At 40.8% G+C, this 17,536-nt stretch overlaps 1 protein-coding gene and 1 long non-coding RNA gene across 8 annotated transcripts in view; one reads left to right on the forward strand and one right to left on the reverse strand.

Moving 5' to 3' along the window:
* Positions 1-175: 175 nt before the first annotated feature.
* LOC131354173 (uncharacterized) lies at positions 176-12,976 on the reverse strand. 5 transcript variants are annotated; one of them, XR_009204711.1, is made up of 7 exons: positions 12,866-12,976; positions 12,166-12,371; positions 6,131-6,248; positions 4,814-5,793; positions 4,472-4,634; positions 4,289-4,384; positions 176-2,051 (listed from the first exon to the last, which is right to left on the reverse strand). It is a non-coding gene; the product is annotated as an uncharacterized LOC131354173 (long non-coding RNA). The 5 variants fall into 5 exon arrangements; XR_009204712.1 differs by lacking the exon at positions 6,131-6,248; XR_009204710.1 differs by having other exon boundaries at positions 4,814-6,248.
* Positions 12,977-13,031: 55 nt separating this feature from the next.
* LOC131354932 (NXPE family member 3-like) overlaps positions 13,032-17,536 on the forward strand; it is a 13,115-nt gene continuing 8,610 nt past the window's right edge. Inside the window, exons 1-3 of one of the 3 annotated variants that reach the window (XM_058393062.1) lie at positions 13,032-13,194; positions 13,333-13,432; positions 13,516-13,569. The gene's annotated coding sequence lies outside the window, so the exon portion shown is untranslated. The remainder of the gene's footprint in view (positions 13,195-13,332; positions 13,433-13,515; positions 13,570-17,536) is intronic. The other 2 variants (XM_058393063.1, XM_058393061.1) reach the window with 2 other exon arrangements.

Below are 17,536 nucleotides of genomic sequence, written 5' to 3' on the forward strand. Positions count from 1 at the left end.
TACATACATTTAGGGACTATAGTGATACAAAATCCAGGAAATAATTAAGTTGATTATAATGATAAAAAGAATAGTAGGCTATTAAACTATGTATTTAAAAAAGATGTCTTACGTTTTTTTGTTTAAGAGGAACCGATAACCAAGACAAGAATAATGTGAGACTCAATTTCCGCTGTTAAACAAACTTTTATTTCAAACTAACCGCTGGACCTGAAAATGTAAAGTAGATCACTTGTTGTACAGGACTTTTGTCGGAGACACATCCACCAAACTGCGGGTGATTAGAATAGAAAAAGCAAAAAGCTTTTATGAACTGTGTTACATCACTATTTTGTAATATCAAATGCAGATACACAGCAGCAAAATTAATATTTAATTATATGAAAATGTTGATTATTTTAATAATTGTCTTTCATGCATAAACAACCACCCTTAGTTAATGAACAAATTAAAATATTTACATTCCTGGTGCTAATTTTCTGTGCAGCACAAATACCTAAAGTAGATCATTTTTATGCATCCAACACTAATAGCAGGGTAAGAATAACGATCTTTACTTCTGTAATCCAAAAGGATGGGAAAATTGATAACAAAATAGATACACTACTAAAACACTGTAAAACCTGATGAGTTAGTTCAACTCAAACTGTTTGAGGAAACCGATTGCCTTAAACCATTTAAGTTTATTAACTCAAACAATTTAACCACAAAAAATAATTAGATTTGAGTAAAACTAACAAACACTATGAAATAATTTAGACTTATATGAAACATTTTCACCAACATATTAAAAATTTGTAAACAAAACTTATGGCTCAAGTAAGACTGACTTGTATGCATCAATTTATGCTAATATTACCACTTAAGTTTACTCATACGTCTTCCACTAAGACAAGTTATTACAATCTAGTTATGACAACTTCAATCTTTGTTGTGGCTACTCAAGTCATTTGAGGAAACCGATTGCCTTAAATCATTTAAGTTGTAATAACACAATATACATGTGTTCGTCTGACACAACTTAAACTATTTATTTAGCTCAACACTTCCAATTTTAAGTACACATTTCAATATTTAAACATCTTGTTTACAGCTTTCAAAATGAAATGTATTCTGGCCCATTATCTTTGAGTTTACTTAAAGTTCACATAAACATCCCAACAAAACTAAGACTTAAAGGTTCAGCCTAAATTTAGAATTGTTAAGTATACCCCCTGATCCAAGTCTGTGCAAGAGAAATAAAACTGTCTTTTTTTAAACAATAACTCAAATAGGCCTAGAAAGCAAAGAATCACTATGCTTGTCTGTAGTAACATATTATTCAGAAGCTTCCTCTACAAAGATTTTGGACATTATTGACAGACCACAGATCTCAATTTGTACAGGTTTAAGACCAATTTGTTATTGTGCCCATACTCCTCCCGTAACTTCTTCTAAGTAGCAGATTTGGAATATTTTGATTCTTTGGTACTACTCTGGCTAGCAGTCAATGTCCATATCTTTACACAATGAAGCTGGTGTATAAATGTCATACACATGTTGTAAAACTATGAAATAATAATTTAAAAAGTTTTAACATGGCAATGCAGAAAGTGTAAAAACATTCAAGAAAAGCAGTAAGAAATGAACGAGAACTGAACGGAAATCAGAGCAGCCACTTTCATGTATGATCTCAAGCTATTCCAATTATTGGCATGCAAGCCAAAACATTTTCAGACACTGCCAACCTCCAGTGACAAAACAGGCCACCAACTTCATTCCAGTTCATTTCTCAAGGCCTGCAACTTTGGTTTGACTTGCTTTCTACCATCATCAAGATTTAAGTATGAACTTAAAGAAGCCACTTAGCTTCTCAGGGTAGCTCAAATGCAGAGCATAAATCAGTCCAAAGAAAATACCAGTGAATCAGTCCAAGATCTGTGAGACATTACAACCTGATCCTCGAGGATGACTGACACATGGTGAGTTTCAAAAGGGACTCCTGCAGGCACTTCATCACTGACCACTGCCACCAAAGCCACTGCCCCTTCTTGGTCTGCCTCAAACCCTTCCTAAAAAACAGAATAAATCCTCAGTGTGAATGTAATTGTACAAATCATCTACAAAATCATACATAACACCTATAAAAGCCAATGACGTTAAAAAACAAAAAAAATCACATTCTGATATTACATGCAAGCTAAAACTACAAGAGTATTTATGTATTACCAGGTCTTCACTTGTTAACAATGTTTAACTGAGAATGTCAAATAAAGTGATCAGTTTAAAGAAAAGTTTCCTCTTATTTACAACACTGTCTCCTAGAAATTACATTTCTATATAGCTCATGTACAACAGCAAATATACTGTATTGGGAACAATTATAACTCGATTACATTTTTTTTGGATAATGGAGATGTTGTTAATTGATGGGTAAGTTGCAAATATATTGATACTGATCAGTAACATCAGTAAATTGTTCCTAGACATATTCTCTCTCTCTCTTAAGCTCATGGTTAAGGTTAGAAAAAAAACATGGTCTTATTTAATACAGAAATTAACAGTGACTTCAGAAGCCAACAATTCACCCAACCACATGATGACTTCACTGCTGTTATTAAATTTCTCTCTTCACTGATCCAAAAAAAATGCATTGCAAATAAAGCCAGTAATTTGTTCTATAAAAAATTCCTGTTTTATAGAAACAGAGAAACACTGTTGATTCTTTTTATTTCTTCAAGACATACGACCACCTTGATCATTTTACAACCCTTTAACATTTGTGTTCTACGAACTTAATGTAGATGCCTTCTGAGTTCAGAAGAACACATAAAATACACAATAACAATCGCATTAACTACATGTCCAGAGATAGCAAGAAGAGTAGGGAATTTTTTTATGCTAATTTATTTTCATTAGTCATTGTATACATGAAATACACTATATTGCCAAAAGTATTCGCTCACCCATCCAAATAATCAGAAATGGCATCACTTGGAATAAGTCACTTCCATGGCCACAGGTGTATAAAATCAAGCACCTAGGCATGCAGACTGTTTTTACAAACATTTGTGAAAGAATGGGTCGCTCTCAGGAGCTCAGTGAATTCCAGCATGGAACTGTGATAGGATGCTGCCTGTGCAACAAATCCAGTCGTGAAATTTCCTCGCTCCTAAATATTCCACAGTCAACTGTCAGCTGTATTATAAGAACGTGGAAGTGTTTGGGAACGACAGCAACTCAGCCACGAAGTGGTAGGCCACATAAACTGACAGAGCGGGGTCAGCGGATGCTGAGGCGCATAGTGCGAAGAGGTCGCCAACTTTCTGCAGAGTCAATCACTACAGACCTCCAAACTTCTTGTGGCCTTCAGATTAGCTCAAGAACAGTGTGCAGAGAGCTTCATGGAATGGGTTTCCATGGCCGAGCAGCTGCATCCAAGCCATACATCACCAAGTGCAATGCAAAGCGTCGGATGCAGTGGTGTAAAGCACGCCGCCACTGGACTCTAGAGGAGTGGAGACGCGTTCTCTGGAGTGACGAATCACGCTTCTCCATCTGGCAATCTGATGGACGAGTCTGGGTTTGGCGGTTGCCAGGAGAACGGTACTTGTCTGACTGCATTGTGCCAAGTGTAAAGTTTGGTGGAGGGGGGATTATGGTGTGGGGTTGTTTTTCAGGAGCTGGGCTTGGCCCCTTAGTTCCAGTGAAAGGAACTCTGAATGCTTCAGCATACCAAGACATTTTGGACAATTCCATGCTCCCAACTTTGTGGGAACAGTTTGGAGCTGGCCCCTTCCTCTTCCAACATGACTGTGCACCAGTGCACAAAGCAAGGTCCATAAAGACATGGATGACAGAGTCTGGTGTGGATGAACTTGACTGGCCTGCACAGAGTCCTGACCTCAACCCGACAGAACACCTTTGGGATGAATTAGAGCGGAGACTGAGAGCCAGGCCTTCTCGTCCAACATCAGTGTGTGACCTCACAAATTCGCTTCTGGAAGAATGGTCAAAAATTCTCATAAACACACTCCTAAACCTTGTGGACAGCCTTCCCAAAAGAGTTGAAGCTGTTATAGCTGCAAAGGGTGGACCGACGTCATATTGAACCCTATGGATTAGTAATGGGATGTCACTTAAGTTCATATGCGAGTCAAGGCAGGTGAGCGAATACTTTTGGCAATATAGTGTATGTTGAACCCCAATTAAACAAGCATAATCAATTTTACTACAAGACAAAAAATCATATGCTATGTCCATATAGAGTTGTTGTGTGTATAATTTCCTCCTTAAAACATAAAAGTACCTTGGAAGTTTTGAAGATTTCTGATGAGTCCTCCTTTAAGTATAATGGTAGGCCAGCCAGGGCTACTGTTCTAGCTGCACTGATGTTGTTGTTCTCCTGTTGCACAAACAAAAACAAGGTATGCACAGTGGGATATGAGGTCCAATCACATTCAATGTAAATATAATGCATTAATTTTTTTACCTGTTCTTCAAAAGTCATCAAAACTTCTTCCATCTTCTCACCAAAAACTCCAGTCTTCCTCTTTTTGTAGAGCTTTAGTAGCTGAGGTGTATACTTTGTCAAGTGCAGCAAAGAAGGTAAATAGTAGGTTTTGATTGGTGATCCTGTGGAACTCCCTGTAGAGCTTCATGGTTAACAACAGCACAGATTATAAAAATAAACTGACAATTTGTTTTTACATCTGTAAAAATCCAGACAATTTTAGATAGGGAGACATACTGTAAATATTCAACTACTCAATTTCAACCTCTTTATCAAGATGTCTGACAAAATGTGGGTTAGGAATTTTTTTCTTTTACTCACTCGGGCTTCGCAAAAGAGTCCAGGCCATCTGTGTTTTAGTTCGGCACTGGGAGGAGCTGAATTCACAATTTCTTCATGTCTGAGTGCAAAGGTCTGCTGCATATGCTGATGGATTAGTATCATGTCTCTTTCTGCTGATGCCTTCTTGAACTGCTCCACCATCTCAAGCCTCTGGGTCTCCAGGGTGTCTTTAGTTTGTCCGTGAGGATAATTGGGAAGAAAGTTGACTTCCCTTCTTCTGGGTCTTTTGATGTTGGCCCTGGAGGCTGCACCCTCTGGATTGGTCCTGCTGCGCTTTCCCGCATTTACAGCCACATCCTTTATGCCAGCTCTGCTCAGTTTGGTCCTGTATTTGCCCATCTTAAAGCTCAGGCTGTTCTTCCAACCCTCATACCCTGTTTTGGAACCATTTTCCTTTAGACAGGGATGTTTGCTCACAAGAGCCTCTGCAGCCTTGCCTATTTGTTTGCTACTAGGATATGCTTTGTGCTTATATATTTCAGCAGCCATTACATCAAGTATATTGTGTTTTTGATCCCTAGTTAACCGGATCATTTTCCCCTCAGAGCTGACCTCTCTTAGTGCATACTCCACCTCATATGAGAAAGTTGGGACCACGAAGATGTCTGGCCACCGGCAAAGATACTCTGCTGAATCTGTGTTATCAGACAGCAACACTGTGTCTTCTGTGCTGGTCGACCTCAAATCTGACTCAATTAATCTAATTATCTTAACAGTTGCCTTGGATGGTAGGCCCTCTATATTAACTAAATTGCACAGGGCATTGTCAAACTCTGGGTCTTGAAACTGAAGGCGAAACTCGTACTGTAAGTCAGGTTCAGCTTATTTTTCACCTCAAATATTAGGGCATTTACAGTCTCAGGGCAAGAGGGCAAAATAAGCCTCTCAGCGTTGACATCATCAAGGATGACTTGTAGTTTCAGAACATTGGTCGCTTCCATTTTCTGTATTAGGGAAATCTGTAACAAAGAACAAAGAGGTAGTCCAGATTCCAGCTTTCTATTTTTCCTTTTTGGACTGTGCCAGCTATCCTGTTTCTGGTATGTTTCTAGTACATATATGTTAAAATGCAGCCAGTTTCTGGTATGTTACATCAGTGGAAATTCACAGAATCTGTACAAGTTTCAGAACATGGTATTAAATGGGGTACCTCACACTCCAGTGTTTAGTCCAGTAGTCAACTTACTCACTGTGCAGTGTGGTGGTCAGTCAACCAACCACCACACTACATGCATTTAACTTAACTTTGAAATGACATCATGTAACACAGGGGTCATAGTGGAAAACAGACATTACCTTTGAATGTTGTCCTATGTGGCTAGAAAGGTGATCACCAGTTTTCTTAGAAAGGTCCAGGGAGATCTTTAGTCTCCTTCAGGTCACCATACCAGGAAGGCTGCTCAATTTGGTGGCTCTTTTTTTTTTTAATCGGACACAGGAATAAAATGTTTAGTTGTGAGAATTAGTTTACTTGTAACTCTGTAGGCAAACTGAGGCATCTGGTCATTTAGCTGACTCACAGACTTCACTGTATAGCCCTTGCTATTCTGATCTCTTAGCTCATATGACCGCAAATGTCTCTTTCTTCTGAAAGCTCTTCTGGGTCATGTTCAGTGTCACTATCCTGAGAAATATTTGACACGTGTTGCACTACAATTGCTACATCATAGTCAGATGCATTTTGATGTTCTCTGCACTATAGTATGAGGTGATATTCTGTGGAGTAGGAACCTTGTGCGGGTGTGTTATATGCTGGGGGGGACTGAAGAGGGAATAATAAAGGGACCACAAGTGTAGCACTGATCGCGTGTCTGTCCTGTATTATTGAACCCCAAATATAATATGTCGGTATATAACCTAACAGAACTGAACATGGTGTCAGAAGCTGGATACGACTGGTGACTAGTTAAGGTTGGCAACTGAGAGTCGAGCTATGTTTCTTTTTTTTCTTTTGCTCCGAGTGAAGCAGAGCACACCAACGTTAGGAAAGCCAGGACGCGCTGACATGAGTCAGTTTCATGTTCCGCCGGCGGAAAAGTTTACGTTTAAGGCGGATGACTGGCCAAAGTGGATAAAGCGCTTTGAAAGATTCCGCATCGCCTCCGGTTTGGAAACTCAACCAGAAGAAAACCAGGTAAATGCACTTATCTACTCGATGGGAGAGGAAGCAGAGGACATATTGGTTTCACTGCATCTAAGCCCAGAGGACACGGTTGACTACAACGCGGTTAAAAAAGGCAGCAAGCGATGGGAGAGACGGTCGACAGCTTCCATACAGCACTACAATGCCTGGCGGAATACTGTGGCTACGGTGCTCTGCACAATGAAATGGTGAGAGACAGATTTGTTGTTGGCTTAAAAGATAAATGCTTATCAGAGCAACTGCAAATGGACCCTGAACTGATGCTAGAGAAAGCTGTTATTAGAGCTTGACAAAGTGAACAGGTTAAGAAACAACAAGAAATGCTTAACAGCAATTTTAGAGCAGACATGCAGCTCGACAGCATGCACGCGCGCCAACACGGCGACACGCAGCCAAAACTAAGCAAGCAGCAGTTCAGACAGAAAGTAAAGAAAATGCAGCAGGACAGACTGACACAGTGCAAAAGATGTGGAGATGCAAAAGGCCACAGCTGGCAACAATGCCCAGCAAAAGATGCAGTGTGCAATCAGTGCAAGAAAAAGGGACATTACGCAAGAGTCTGCAGAACAAAAAAATGGAGTGAAATGAATGTGGCAACAGTGACAAGAGTCTGAGGAAGGAGCTGCCTTTCTGGGCTCACTGTCGGATAAGGAGACAACTAGTCCTTGGCTGACTGAAGTAGATTTGGACAGTCATAGAACAGTGTTCAAAATCGACACTGGGGCTGATGTGACAGCAGTTTCAGAAACACTGTATGGCCAGGGTCAGTTCAGTAAACTAGGAAAACCTGCAAAGATCCTAAGGGGGCCAGGAGGAACACGTTTAAACGTCAAAGGCATGTTCACAGCTATTCTGAGCAAGAACGATAAGAACACTACTGAAAACATTTATGTGGTTAGAGGGCTGAGTATGCCACTGCTGAGTGGAATGGCTGCTATGGCATTACAGCTGGTTGCCAGGATGGAGAGCATCAGCCTGGAATAAAAAGAGACTGTAAAAAGAGAGTTCCCAAAGCTTTTCAGTGGTCTTGGGAAGATTACAATGAGTACAACATTGTGCTTAAGCCTGGAGCACAGCCTTTTTCACTCTCAACACCAAGATGAATCTCCCTCCCACTTCTACCAAAGGTCAAAGAGGAGCTGATTCGTATGGAGCAGCAAGGAGTCATCTCTATAGTAGAGGGGCCAACTGAGTGGTGTGCACCCATGGTGGTGGTGCCAAAAAACACAGGAGGGGTGAGAATATGCTCTGACCTCACTGAGCTGAACAAATCAGTGTTAAGAGAGAAACATCCATTCCCCTCAGTTGAACATACACTAGGACAGCTTGCCGGAGCCAAAGTGTTTTCAAAGTAGGATGCCAATGCAGGATTCTGGCAGATCCCATTGTCCAAAGAGTCTTCCCTACTGACCACCTTCATAACATCATTTGGGCATTATTGCTACAACCGTTTGTGCTTTGGAATATCATCAGCACCAGAACACTTCCAGAAACGCATGTCACGCATCCTGGAGGGCCTGGAAGGTGTTCTGTGTCAGATGGATGATGTGCTCATATGGGGAGCCACAAAGAGTGAGCATGATGATAGACTGAGAACAGCACTGTCAAGACTGCTGGATGCAGGCGTCACACTTAATGACAAATGTGAGTTCTCCAAGAACAGAATCAAATTCCTAGGTCAGATTACTGAGGCATCTGGAGTCAGCCCAGACCCAGATAAGGTGAACGCCATCACAGCCATGAAGGAGCCGTGCAATGTAAGTGAAGTGAGACGTTTTCTGGGGATGACCAATCATCTTGGGAAATTCTTGCCACATCTGGCGGAGAAGACACGCCCTCTTAGAGACTTATTGAGAAAGTCCAACATGTGGAGCTGGGGTCCTCAGCAGCAAGAAGCCTTTGATAGCATCAAAGCAGACCTAACGACACCTCCAGGCCTGGCACTGTATGACCCAAATGCTGAAACACTGGTCTCAGCAGACTGTTCCTCTTATGGAATGGGCGCGGTACTCCTCCAGAAACAGACAAACACAGGATGGAAAGCTGTGGCCTATGCTTCGAGAGCTCTGAGCAACACTGAGCAACGGTACGCACAAATAGAAAAGGAGGCCCTAGCCTCAACATGGGCATGTGAAAGGTTCCAGGAGTTTCTTATTGGAAAAAGCTTCCAGATTGAGACAGACCACAAGCCTTTAGTGCCACTGCTGGCTCAAAGAGCTTGGACGAGCTGCCACCACACATACAACGCCTACTCATGAGGCTTATGAGATTTTCCTTCACAATCTCTCATGTGGCTGGTAAGGACATAGCCACAGCAGATGTACTGTCCTGAGCTCCTGTTAGCGGTGGAGCGGGAGGACTGCAGGAGGAAGAAATCAACCTCTATGTTGACTCTGTCATCGCCAGCTTGCCAGCTACTGAAATAAGACTCAGGGAAATACAAAAACATCAGGGCAATGACACCATCCTCCAGCAACTAAGTAAGTTCTGTACAGAAGGGTGGCCAGACAAGTTTTCCATCGACAGAGCATTTCAGCCTTATTTGCCATTCTCTGGAGACCTCACAGTTCAGAAGGGTCTGCTGCTGTATGGTAGCCGAATAGTGATTCCAACATCACTCAGGGCGGACATTCTTCACAAACTGCATGAGGGACACCTGGGAATAACTAAATGCAGAAAAAGAGCTAAGCAATCAGTGTAGTGGCCAGGCCTTAACAAGGAACTGACAAAAATGATAGTGAACTTCGATGCATGTAGCCAAGAAAGAATAAATTTCAGACTGACACTGATACCCACAACATTCCCTTCAAGGCCATGGTCCACTGTAGGGGCTGATTTGTTTCAGATTGACGACAAACAATATTTAATCATTGTGGACTATTTCTCCAGATATTTTGAAGTAGCTAAACTGACATCTACGACATCGGAAGCTGTGAGCATTTTAAATCTATCTTTGCACATCATGGAATCCCCGTAGACGTGCACTCAGATAATGGACCGCAGTTTGTTTCTGAGTCATTCAAAAAGTTCGCACAGGATTGGGGCTTCAACCATGTGACGTCCAGTCCCCATTTCCCACAGAGCAATGGAGAGGCTGAGCAAGCTGTGAGGACAGTTAAAAGTATTCTCAGGAAATCCACTGATCCATATCTTGCACTCATGGCCTACCGTTCTGCTCCTCTTGCTAATGGGTATAGTCCTGCGGAACTTCTCATGGGGAGGAGAATCAGAACAACTGTTCCTGTCATTCCATCTCAGCTCAACCCACAACATGCAGACATGGAAAAGCTGAAAGCAACAGAACAGATATACAGGGAAAAACAACAACGGAACTACTGCCGCAGACACAGGACACATGATCTATCGCAACTACAACCTGGAGATCGTGTGTGCGTGAAGGACATGCCAGAAAGAGGCACGGTTGTGTCAACAGCAGGTACCCCAAGGTCATACATTATCGAGACACCCAAGGGCACCCTGCGGAGGAACAGGTTTCACCTTTCGCCAACACTCCAGGCACCTGAAACATCCGTATCCTCACTGCCAGAAACAGCACAGAAGTGTACATCTTCTGAAGCAGTGAGCGTGTCCAGTCAGCAGTCTCCAGAGAGTGAGAGACGTTATCCCGTAAGAACTAGAGTACCTCCAGCGTATCTGAAAGACTATATTTATTCATAGACTTAGGAACTGAGTGAACAATGGGGCAGAATAATCCCCACACTCAGGTCGAGCGTCTGGGCAGTCTACCCCAACTCTCGTAGTGATGAAGTGTTAGTTATTTTGAAAACGCTTTAAATCACCAGTTGGAAAAACAAAAGCAACTCATTGGAGTAACTGTTAAAGAGTCTGCATCTGTATGGTCAGAAAAGAGGTGCATGTTCATATGTTTTAAGTTTACAAAGAAATGTTTACTTGTTAATTTAGTCAAGATGGAACACACGTATAGTCACACGTTACACCCATAAGGAAAAGAAAAAAAAAATGTAGTTGGGTTTCAGTGTTTTGTTACCCATCCAGTATCAGGTGATATTCTATGGAGTAGGAACCTTGTGCGGGTGTGTTATGTGCTGGGGGGGACTGAAGAGGGAATAATAAAGGGACCACAAGTGTAGCACTGATCGCGTGTCTGTCCTGTATTATTGAACCCCAAATATAATATGTCGGTATATAACCTAACAGAACCGAACATGCACTTGTGTGCATTAAATGTGGAGTAGATGTTAGTTGTAAACTTTCAGGCCCTAAATGGACATGGCACCATTTCTTTCTGTCTTAAGTGCCCCCTTAAATGAATAAACATATCCTTCTCAACAAATGGCTGCTTAAAATCACATATTGGGCAATGAAATGCCCCATTTTTCTGAATGTACTCTTTACAAATGAATCTTCAGTGAATTAAAAGTACCGAATACACACATGCAATTATTATACAAGCAAGGTAAAGGTGAAATTATGGAATACTGACCATGACTGAGTCTGTAATGTCTCAATAACTGTATTTTTGAAGAACATGGAAAACCACACAATTTACATTTCCACATCATTTGTGCCCTCAAAACAACCAGCGTAAGATATAAATAACAATAAAATCATCCAAACTTGTTTCGGTTAAGGTAGTAAGGTTAAGCCTAATGGAGGGTTTCTGTCCATGGCTTTAGTTAGCTAACTGTCAGTTTTTCAACCGCCGAAAAAACACTGGACGTGACTGAAAGCGCCAATGAAGTGTAACCGACATTATAGCTAATGTTACCTTTATCTAAAATACAATGTTTAGAAGCTCTCAAATATATTAATGGGCATTCGCGTTATTTATTGTGTGCTTTCAAATTAAATTAGCATGAGTTATCTGGTAACCGAATGAAAACAGTGTGCGACTTGACAGTTAATGAGTTTGAAAGGCATGGACTGGTGAGCTAGCTAGCTACCTTATTAACTAGTTCACACTAAAGCTAATTTCAATTTCATACTTTCACAAACTATCGAAACTCGGCAGCCAAAGTTTCTTAGACGATGTCTGACAGCGACTTTCAAATAAATTAGTTAAGAGAATCAAAAGTTAGGCCACTATGATTGGGCATGCTTTTAAGCTAACGTTAGTGTATGCCCTGCTCAATCATGTAAAATGTGCTTTAACAACATGTACACAGTGTGCAAAGAAGTAGTAATATAACAGAACAACGTTACCTACCGTATTGTCGCTTTTTTTCCCGAGAAAGCAAATAAATCCTGTCAGCAACAACCACGCAAAGCAGCACACAGCGTCCTCGGAGTTACACCGTTTTGCCAGTGCCGCGTGTAGTCCGGTCCGAACCGAACCGGTTACCTGCTGTGCTTCTCAGTGCCGTGTGCACTCAGGTGGAGAGAGAGGTTTACTGCACACATCACGTTCACTTTCTTTGGAGAAAACAACAATTTGGGTCACTCTACAAATGAAAAGACATGTCTATGTGTGTAAAACTAAAAAAAAAAAAAAAAATTATTACATTTACTTCTCAGGAACAAAAACAAAGTAAATAAAACCAAGTACAAGAGAATGTAAAAACATGAAATGCCATTTTTACTTAAAAAAATGGTGATCAATTAATCCAAAAATTGTAACTGCTTTAATAACAAAACTTGTAAGTGTAATTTATGTGATTAACATAAAATCTTAATGGGTCATTAAGACTTATTTGTGTACATTTTTGTTCATTTTAGCACAATATTGTTTATAACCTGAAATAAAAATGAACTTGCTATACATGCAACTTAGAGAAAATAAGTGAATTCAGCTAACAGGAATTATTGTACCAGTACTTAAAATGTTCCAAAAATTTAAATATACTCAAAACAACTAAGTGAACACTTCAACAATACAGTAGAATGCTGCAATAAGTTTACCATCTTACCCTGTTAGTCAAACGTTTATTTTATTTAATTTATTTATTATTTTTCACTATTGCGGTCTGAACTTCCCTGAAAATCCTAGAATCGCCCCTGCCTTTGCTTCTTTGACAGTGATATCGTGTGTGTGCGTAAACGAAAGGGGAGGGGGGAGGGGTGGTGTACTGTACTGGAGGTAGTAAGGGCAGTTCAGCACAGTGCCTGAATCGTCAGTGTTCGCTGGTCGATTAGTTGGAAACATTAGTTTTGATTTTTACTGAATTTTAATTTGTAGAGAAAACTTTGAGGAACTCCCCGGAGACACTCGACACACATACGTGACTCAGTTGTTTCTGTAAGTCTTTTACTTCCTTGTTTTATATTTTAACTACATACAATACACACACTGCACACAGGTAGCGCGTGCTGGTACTGAATCTCCAAAGAACGCTGTCCATCCACACAGGTGTTTTTTTTCTCTCTCAAACGTTAGCTAAACCAACTGGACCTTCATTTTCTGGAGCATCGCGCTTCTGTGGTCCAAAAAAGTGTTTCTTATCGGACGCGCTGGAGACGGAGGATGCTGAGAAGAGGTAGCACTGTATAGGCATTTTAATACACAATGCAGGAACGCAGATTTTGAAAATTTTTTAATATGATAAATATTGACATTTAGGACGCACGGTCTGCGTTGCCCCGGATTGCGCCGACACTAGTGCTGAGAATCAGGGTGGGTGATCAAGTTTTTGGTCTAATATAACTTTAACACATTAAAATTTATCGTACATAAATCTATGTCACATAATATGTCATCATTACATGACAGTAACTGTTTTGGTGTAGTATTTCTGCTTAATAATATTATTATGTTGCACTATTACTTTCCCACTAGCATCTTATAGTATTTTAAAATGGCAAGAGGCACTATGAATTACCTAATTGTGCATTACCTAATTTGATACCTGTGAATGCTAATCAGGAACTACCGGTAAAGACTATAACCTGTTTGTTTGCTAAACTTGTTGTTCTAAACCTTGTTGGCACTAACATTCCAACTGCTTACCGAGTTACACCCCACCCTGTCCTGACTGCTCAAACCACATCTCTGTTATGTTAATTCTAGGATATGCATCTGAAATGTGCCAAACTGGTTCTAAACAGGTGAAAAGAATGCAAAAAATAGAGATACTCCCTTGCACTGTTTTCTGACAACAAGGCAGCCTTTTGTCCCAGTGATCAGAGAGCATGTGCAGCTACACAGAAAGAATGAATGATATGTATGCCAAGGATATACAGTGTACGTGGCAAGGTATCCAGGTTATCATAGACTGTAAAGCTCCATGTCTGTGTTGCCTCACTCCAAAATGCACTACATGATTTCTGTGCACAGTTTGATGCACAGAACCACATACCAGTGTAGAAATCCAACCTAAATTCTGAAAATAAAAACCTGACCTGAGTTATTAGTTTTTACATGTCAATTATTAGCAAATTAATAAATTGCATACTGCATTTGTCTACTAATAGTGACTGTTTTATACATTTTGTAACTTGCTTTATCCTACTCATAAAGTCAGTTCAGTCACTATACCAGAGTTTATCGCTATACCAAATGAGGCTGTAAAAGAAAAAGGAAATTTCCAGATCTTTCTACCTCTGTTGTACAAACAAGACTTTTGTCTCAAATTGCATGATTAAGTACTATTTCATTATTGAGTACTAACACTACATTCTGAACATTGCAGTTGTAGTCAAATACGTGGTAGTGTCATGACAGACCAGCAGTTCATGGAGATACAATATATGGCAAAAGTTTATCATCACAGCCATATGTGCTTGTATAGTGTATATGTGGTATGATTTGGTCCTATTGCATCAGTATTTTAAAATGGCAAGAGGCAGAATGATCCATGCTGTATGCATACATGTTGTTAATGTTTTGTTTGTTTGATTGATTGATTGATTGCTATGTCAGATTTACTTGGATGATTCACTGCTCCAGAACAAAGTTTGTAGACAGACTAAATTAGACTACTGCCTGTCACACAGCATGGTCATTTCACCATCAGCATAAAGAAAATGAAGAAGAAATCAACCACAGCAGCATCTATACACAGTATCTGTTATAGTTGAACATGATTTCATCATGATGATACTGAAACATGTGCTTTACCTAATTTGATACCTGTGATTAACCTAATGCCAGTCAGTAACTACTGGTAAAGACTATAACCTGTTAGATTGCTAAACTTATTATTCTAAACCTTGTTGGCAGTAACATTCCCACTGCTTACAGGGCTGCACCCCATCCTGCCTTGACTGCTCAAACCACATCTCTATTATGTTAATTCTAGGATAAGCATCTGAAATGTGCCAAACTGGTTCTAAACAGGTAAAAAGAACAAAACAGTGATACTCCCTTATACTGTTTTCTGACAACAAGGCAGCCTTCTGTCCCAGTGATCACAGATCATGTGCTCGGTATAGAGTGCTCTTAGAGCTCTCTCTAGGCCACTGAAGTTCTTCCATACCAACCTTGGCAAAACATTTAGGTTCTATAATGTTATAGGCCATATAGTGTATATATGGTATGTTTGTATAAACCTTTCTGATTCAAGCTGGTCTGTATCACACCATACCTATGTAGCAAATTCACCATACAGGATGAATAATCAAAACTCTGCACAGACAGTAACCCAGTGAAAATCCAAACTGTGAACACTGGTGCTGTGAGTCTGCAAGGCTACTTATCATGCCTCTGTGTCACCCATATTCATAGATGTATTTATTTGTTTGTTTGTTGGTTGGTTTATTGGTTTATTTACTTAACTTTTATATGCAAAGGACTTTGAGACTTTGGTCTCAAAATTATTGTTATATTATTAATGTAGTAATTATTATTATATTTTATGATATTCACTGATCAGCCATAACATTATGACCATTTGCCTAATATTGTCTTGTTCCCCCTTTTGCTGCCAAAACAGCCTTGACCCATCGAGGCATGGACTCCACTAGGTCCCTGAAGGTGTTCTGTGGTATCTAGCACCAAGATTAGCAGCAGATCCTTTAAGTCCTGTAAAGGCTAGTTCACACTACAAGACTTTAACCGTCGGCAGATCGCTTTGCTGTTCAGACTACATGACTTGACTGTATGTCTTTTTGTCCTTGTGGTGTTCACACTACGCGACACTTCGTAAATGATCCACAAGAGGGGGTCACACACCACACGATCTGACAACAACTCTCAACTCTGTTGACTTGCTCTCTCATTGGCTGGAGGTCGTAGCTACAGTTGACACTACATGATATCGAGTCAGCAGACCGTCCCAGATATTTAACATGCCAGATATCTGGATTTTGTCTGCGAGGTGTCAGAGACGCGTCAGCGAGCCTCTTTGATGTGTTGTTTAGTAGTTCACACATAAAGATTGCCGAGCGCTGATCACCTGCTGATTTTCCCACAATCACAGCCAGATCTGTCGGCAAGCTCATTAATTTTCAAAACGTGCTTAAATCGGGCTTAAAATCCTGTAGTGTGAACTAGGCTTAAGTTGCGAGGTGGGACCTCCCATGGATCGGACTTGCTTGTTCAGCACATCCAACAGATGCTGGATTGGATTGAGATCTGGGGAATTTGGAGGCCAAGTCAACACTTCACATTCATTGTTGTGCTCATGAAACCATTCCTGAACCATTTGTGCTTTGTGCCACGGTGTATTATCCTGCTGAAAGAGGCCACAGCCATCAGGAAATACCATTTCCATGAAAGGGTGTACATGTCAAGGGTGTACAGTGCTTAGGTAGGTGGTACATGTCAAAGTAATATCCACATGGATGGCAGGACCGACGGTTTCCCAGCAAAACATTGTCCAAAGCATGACACTGCCTCCGCCGGCTTGCCTTCTTTCCATAGTGCATCCTGGGGCCATGTGTTCCCCAGGTAAGCGACACACACGCACCCAGACATCCACATGATGTAAAAGAAAATGTTGTTCATCAGACCAAGCCACCTTCTACAATTGCTCTGTGGTCCAGTTCTGATGCTCACATGCCCATTGTTGGTGATTTCTGTGGTACACAGGGGTCAGCATGGGCTCCCTGCCTGGTCTGCGGCTATGCAGCCCCATACACAGCAAACTGTGATGTACTGTGTATTCTGACACCTTTCTATCAGAACCAGCATTAACTTCTTCAGCAATCTGAGCAACAGTAGCTCTTCTGTTGGGTCGGATCACACGGGTCAGCCTTCGCTCCCCACATGCATCAGTGAGCCTTGGCCGCCCATGAACCTGTCGCCGGTTCACTATTGTTTCTTCCTTGGACCACTTTTGATAGATACTGACCACTGCAGTGGGATACTGACCACTGCAGTGCACTGGGAACACCCCACAAGAGCTGCAGTTTTGGAGACGCTCTGATCCAGTCATGTAGCCATCACAATTTGGCTGTTGGTCAAACTCACTCAAATCCTTACTCTTGCCCATTTTGCCTAATATATCCCACCCACAAACCGGTGCCATGATGAGGAGATAATCAGTGTTCTTCACCTGGCAGTGGTCATAATGTTATGGCTGAATGGTGTATAATAATAATAACAATAATAACAACAACAATGGTACTAGTACTGCTACCATTATTACTACTACTAATAATAATAATAGGTTGTTAAAATTTCCTTTTTTGCTTATTTGCAG

The sequence above is a fragment of the Hemibagrus wyckioides genome, linkage group LG06 (genome assembly GCF_019097595.1).
Source record: "Hemibagrus wyckioides isolate EC202008001 linkage group LG06, SWU_Hwy_1.0, whole genome shotgun sequence".
NCBI classification, from domain to species: domain Eukaryota; kingdom Metazoa; phylum Chordata; class Actinopteri; order Siluriformes; family Bagridae; genus Hemibagrus; species Hemibagrus wyckioides.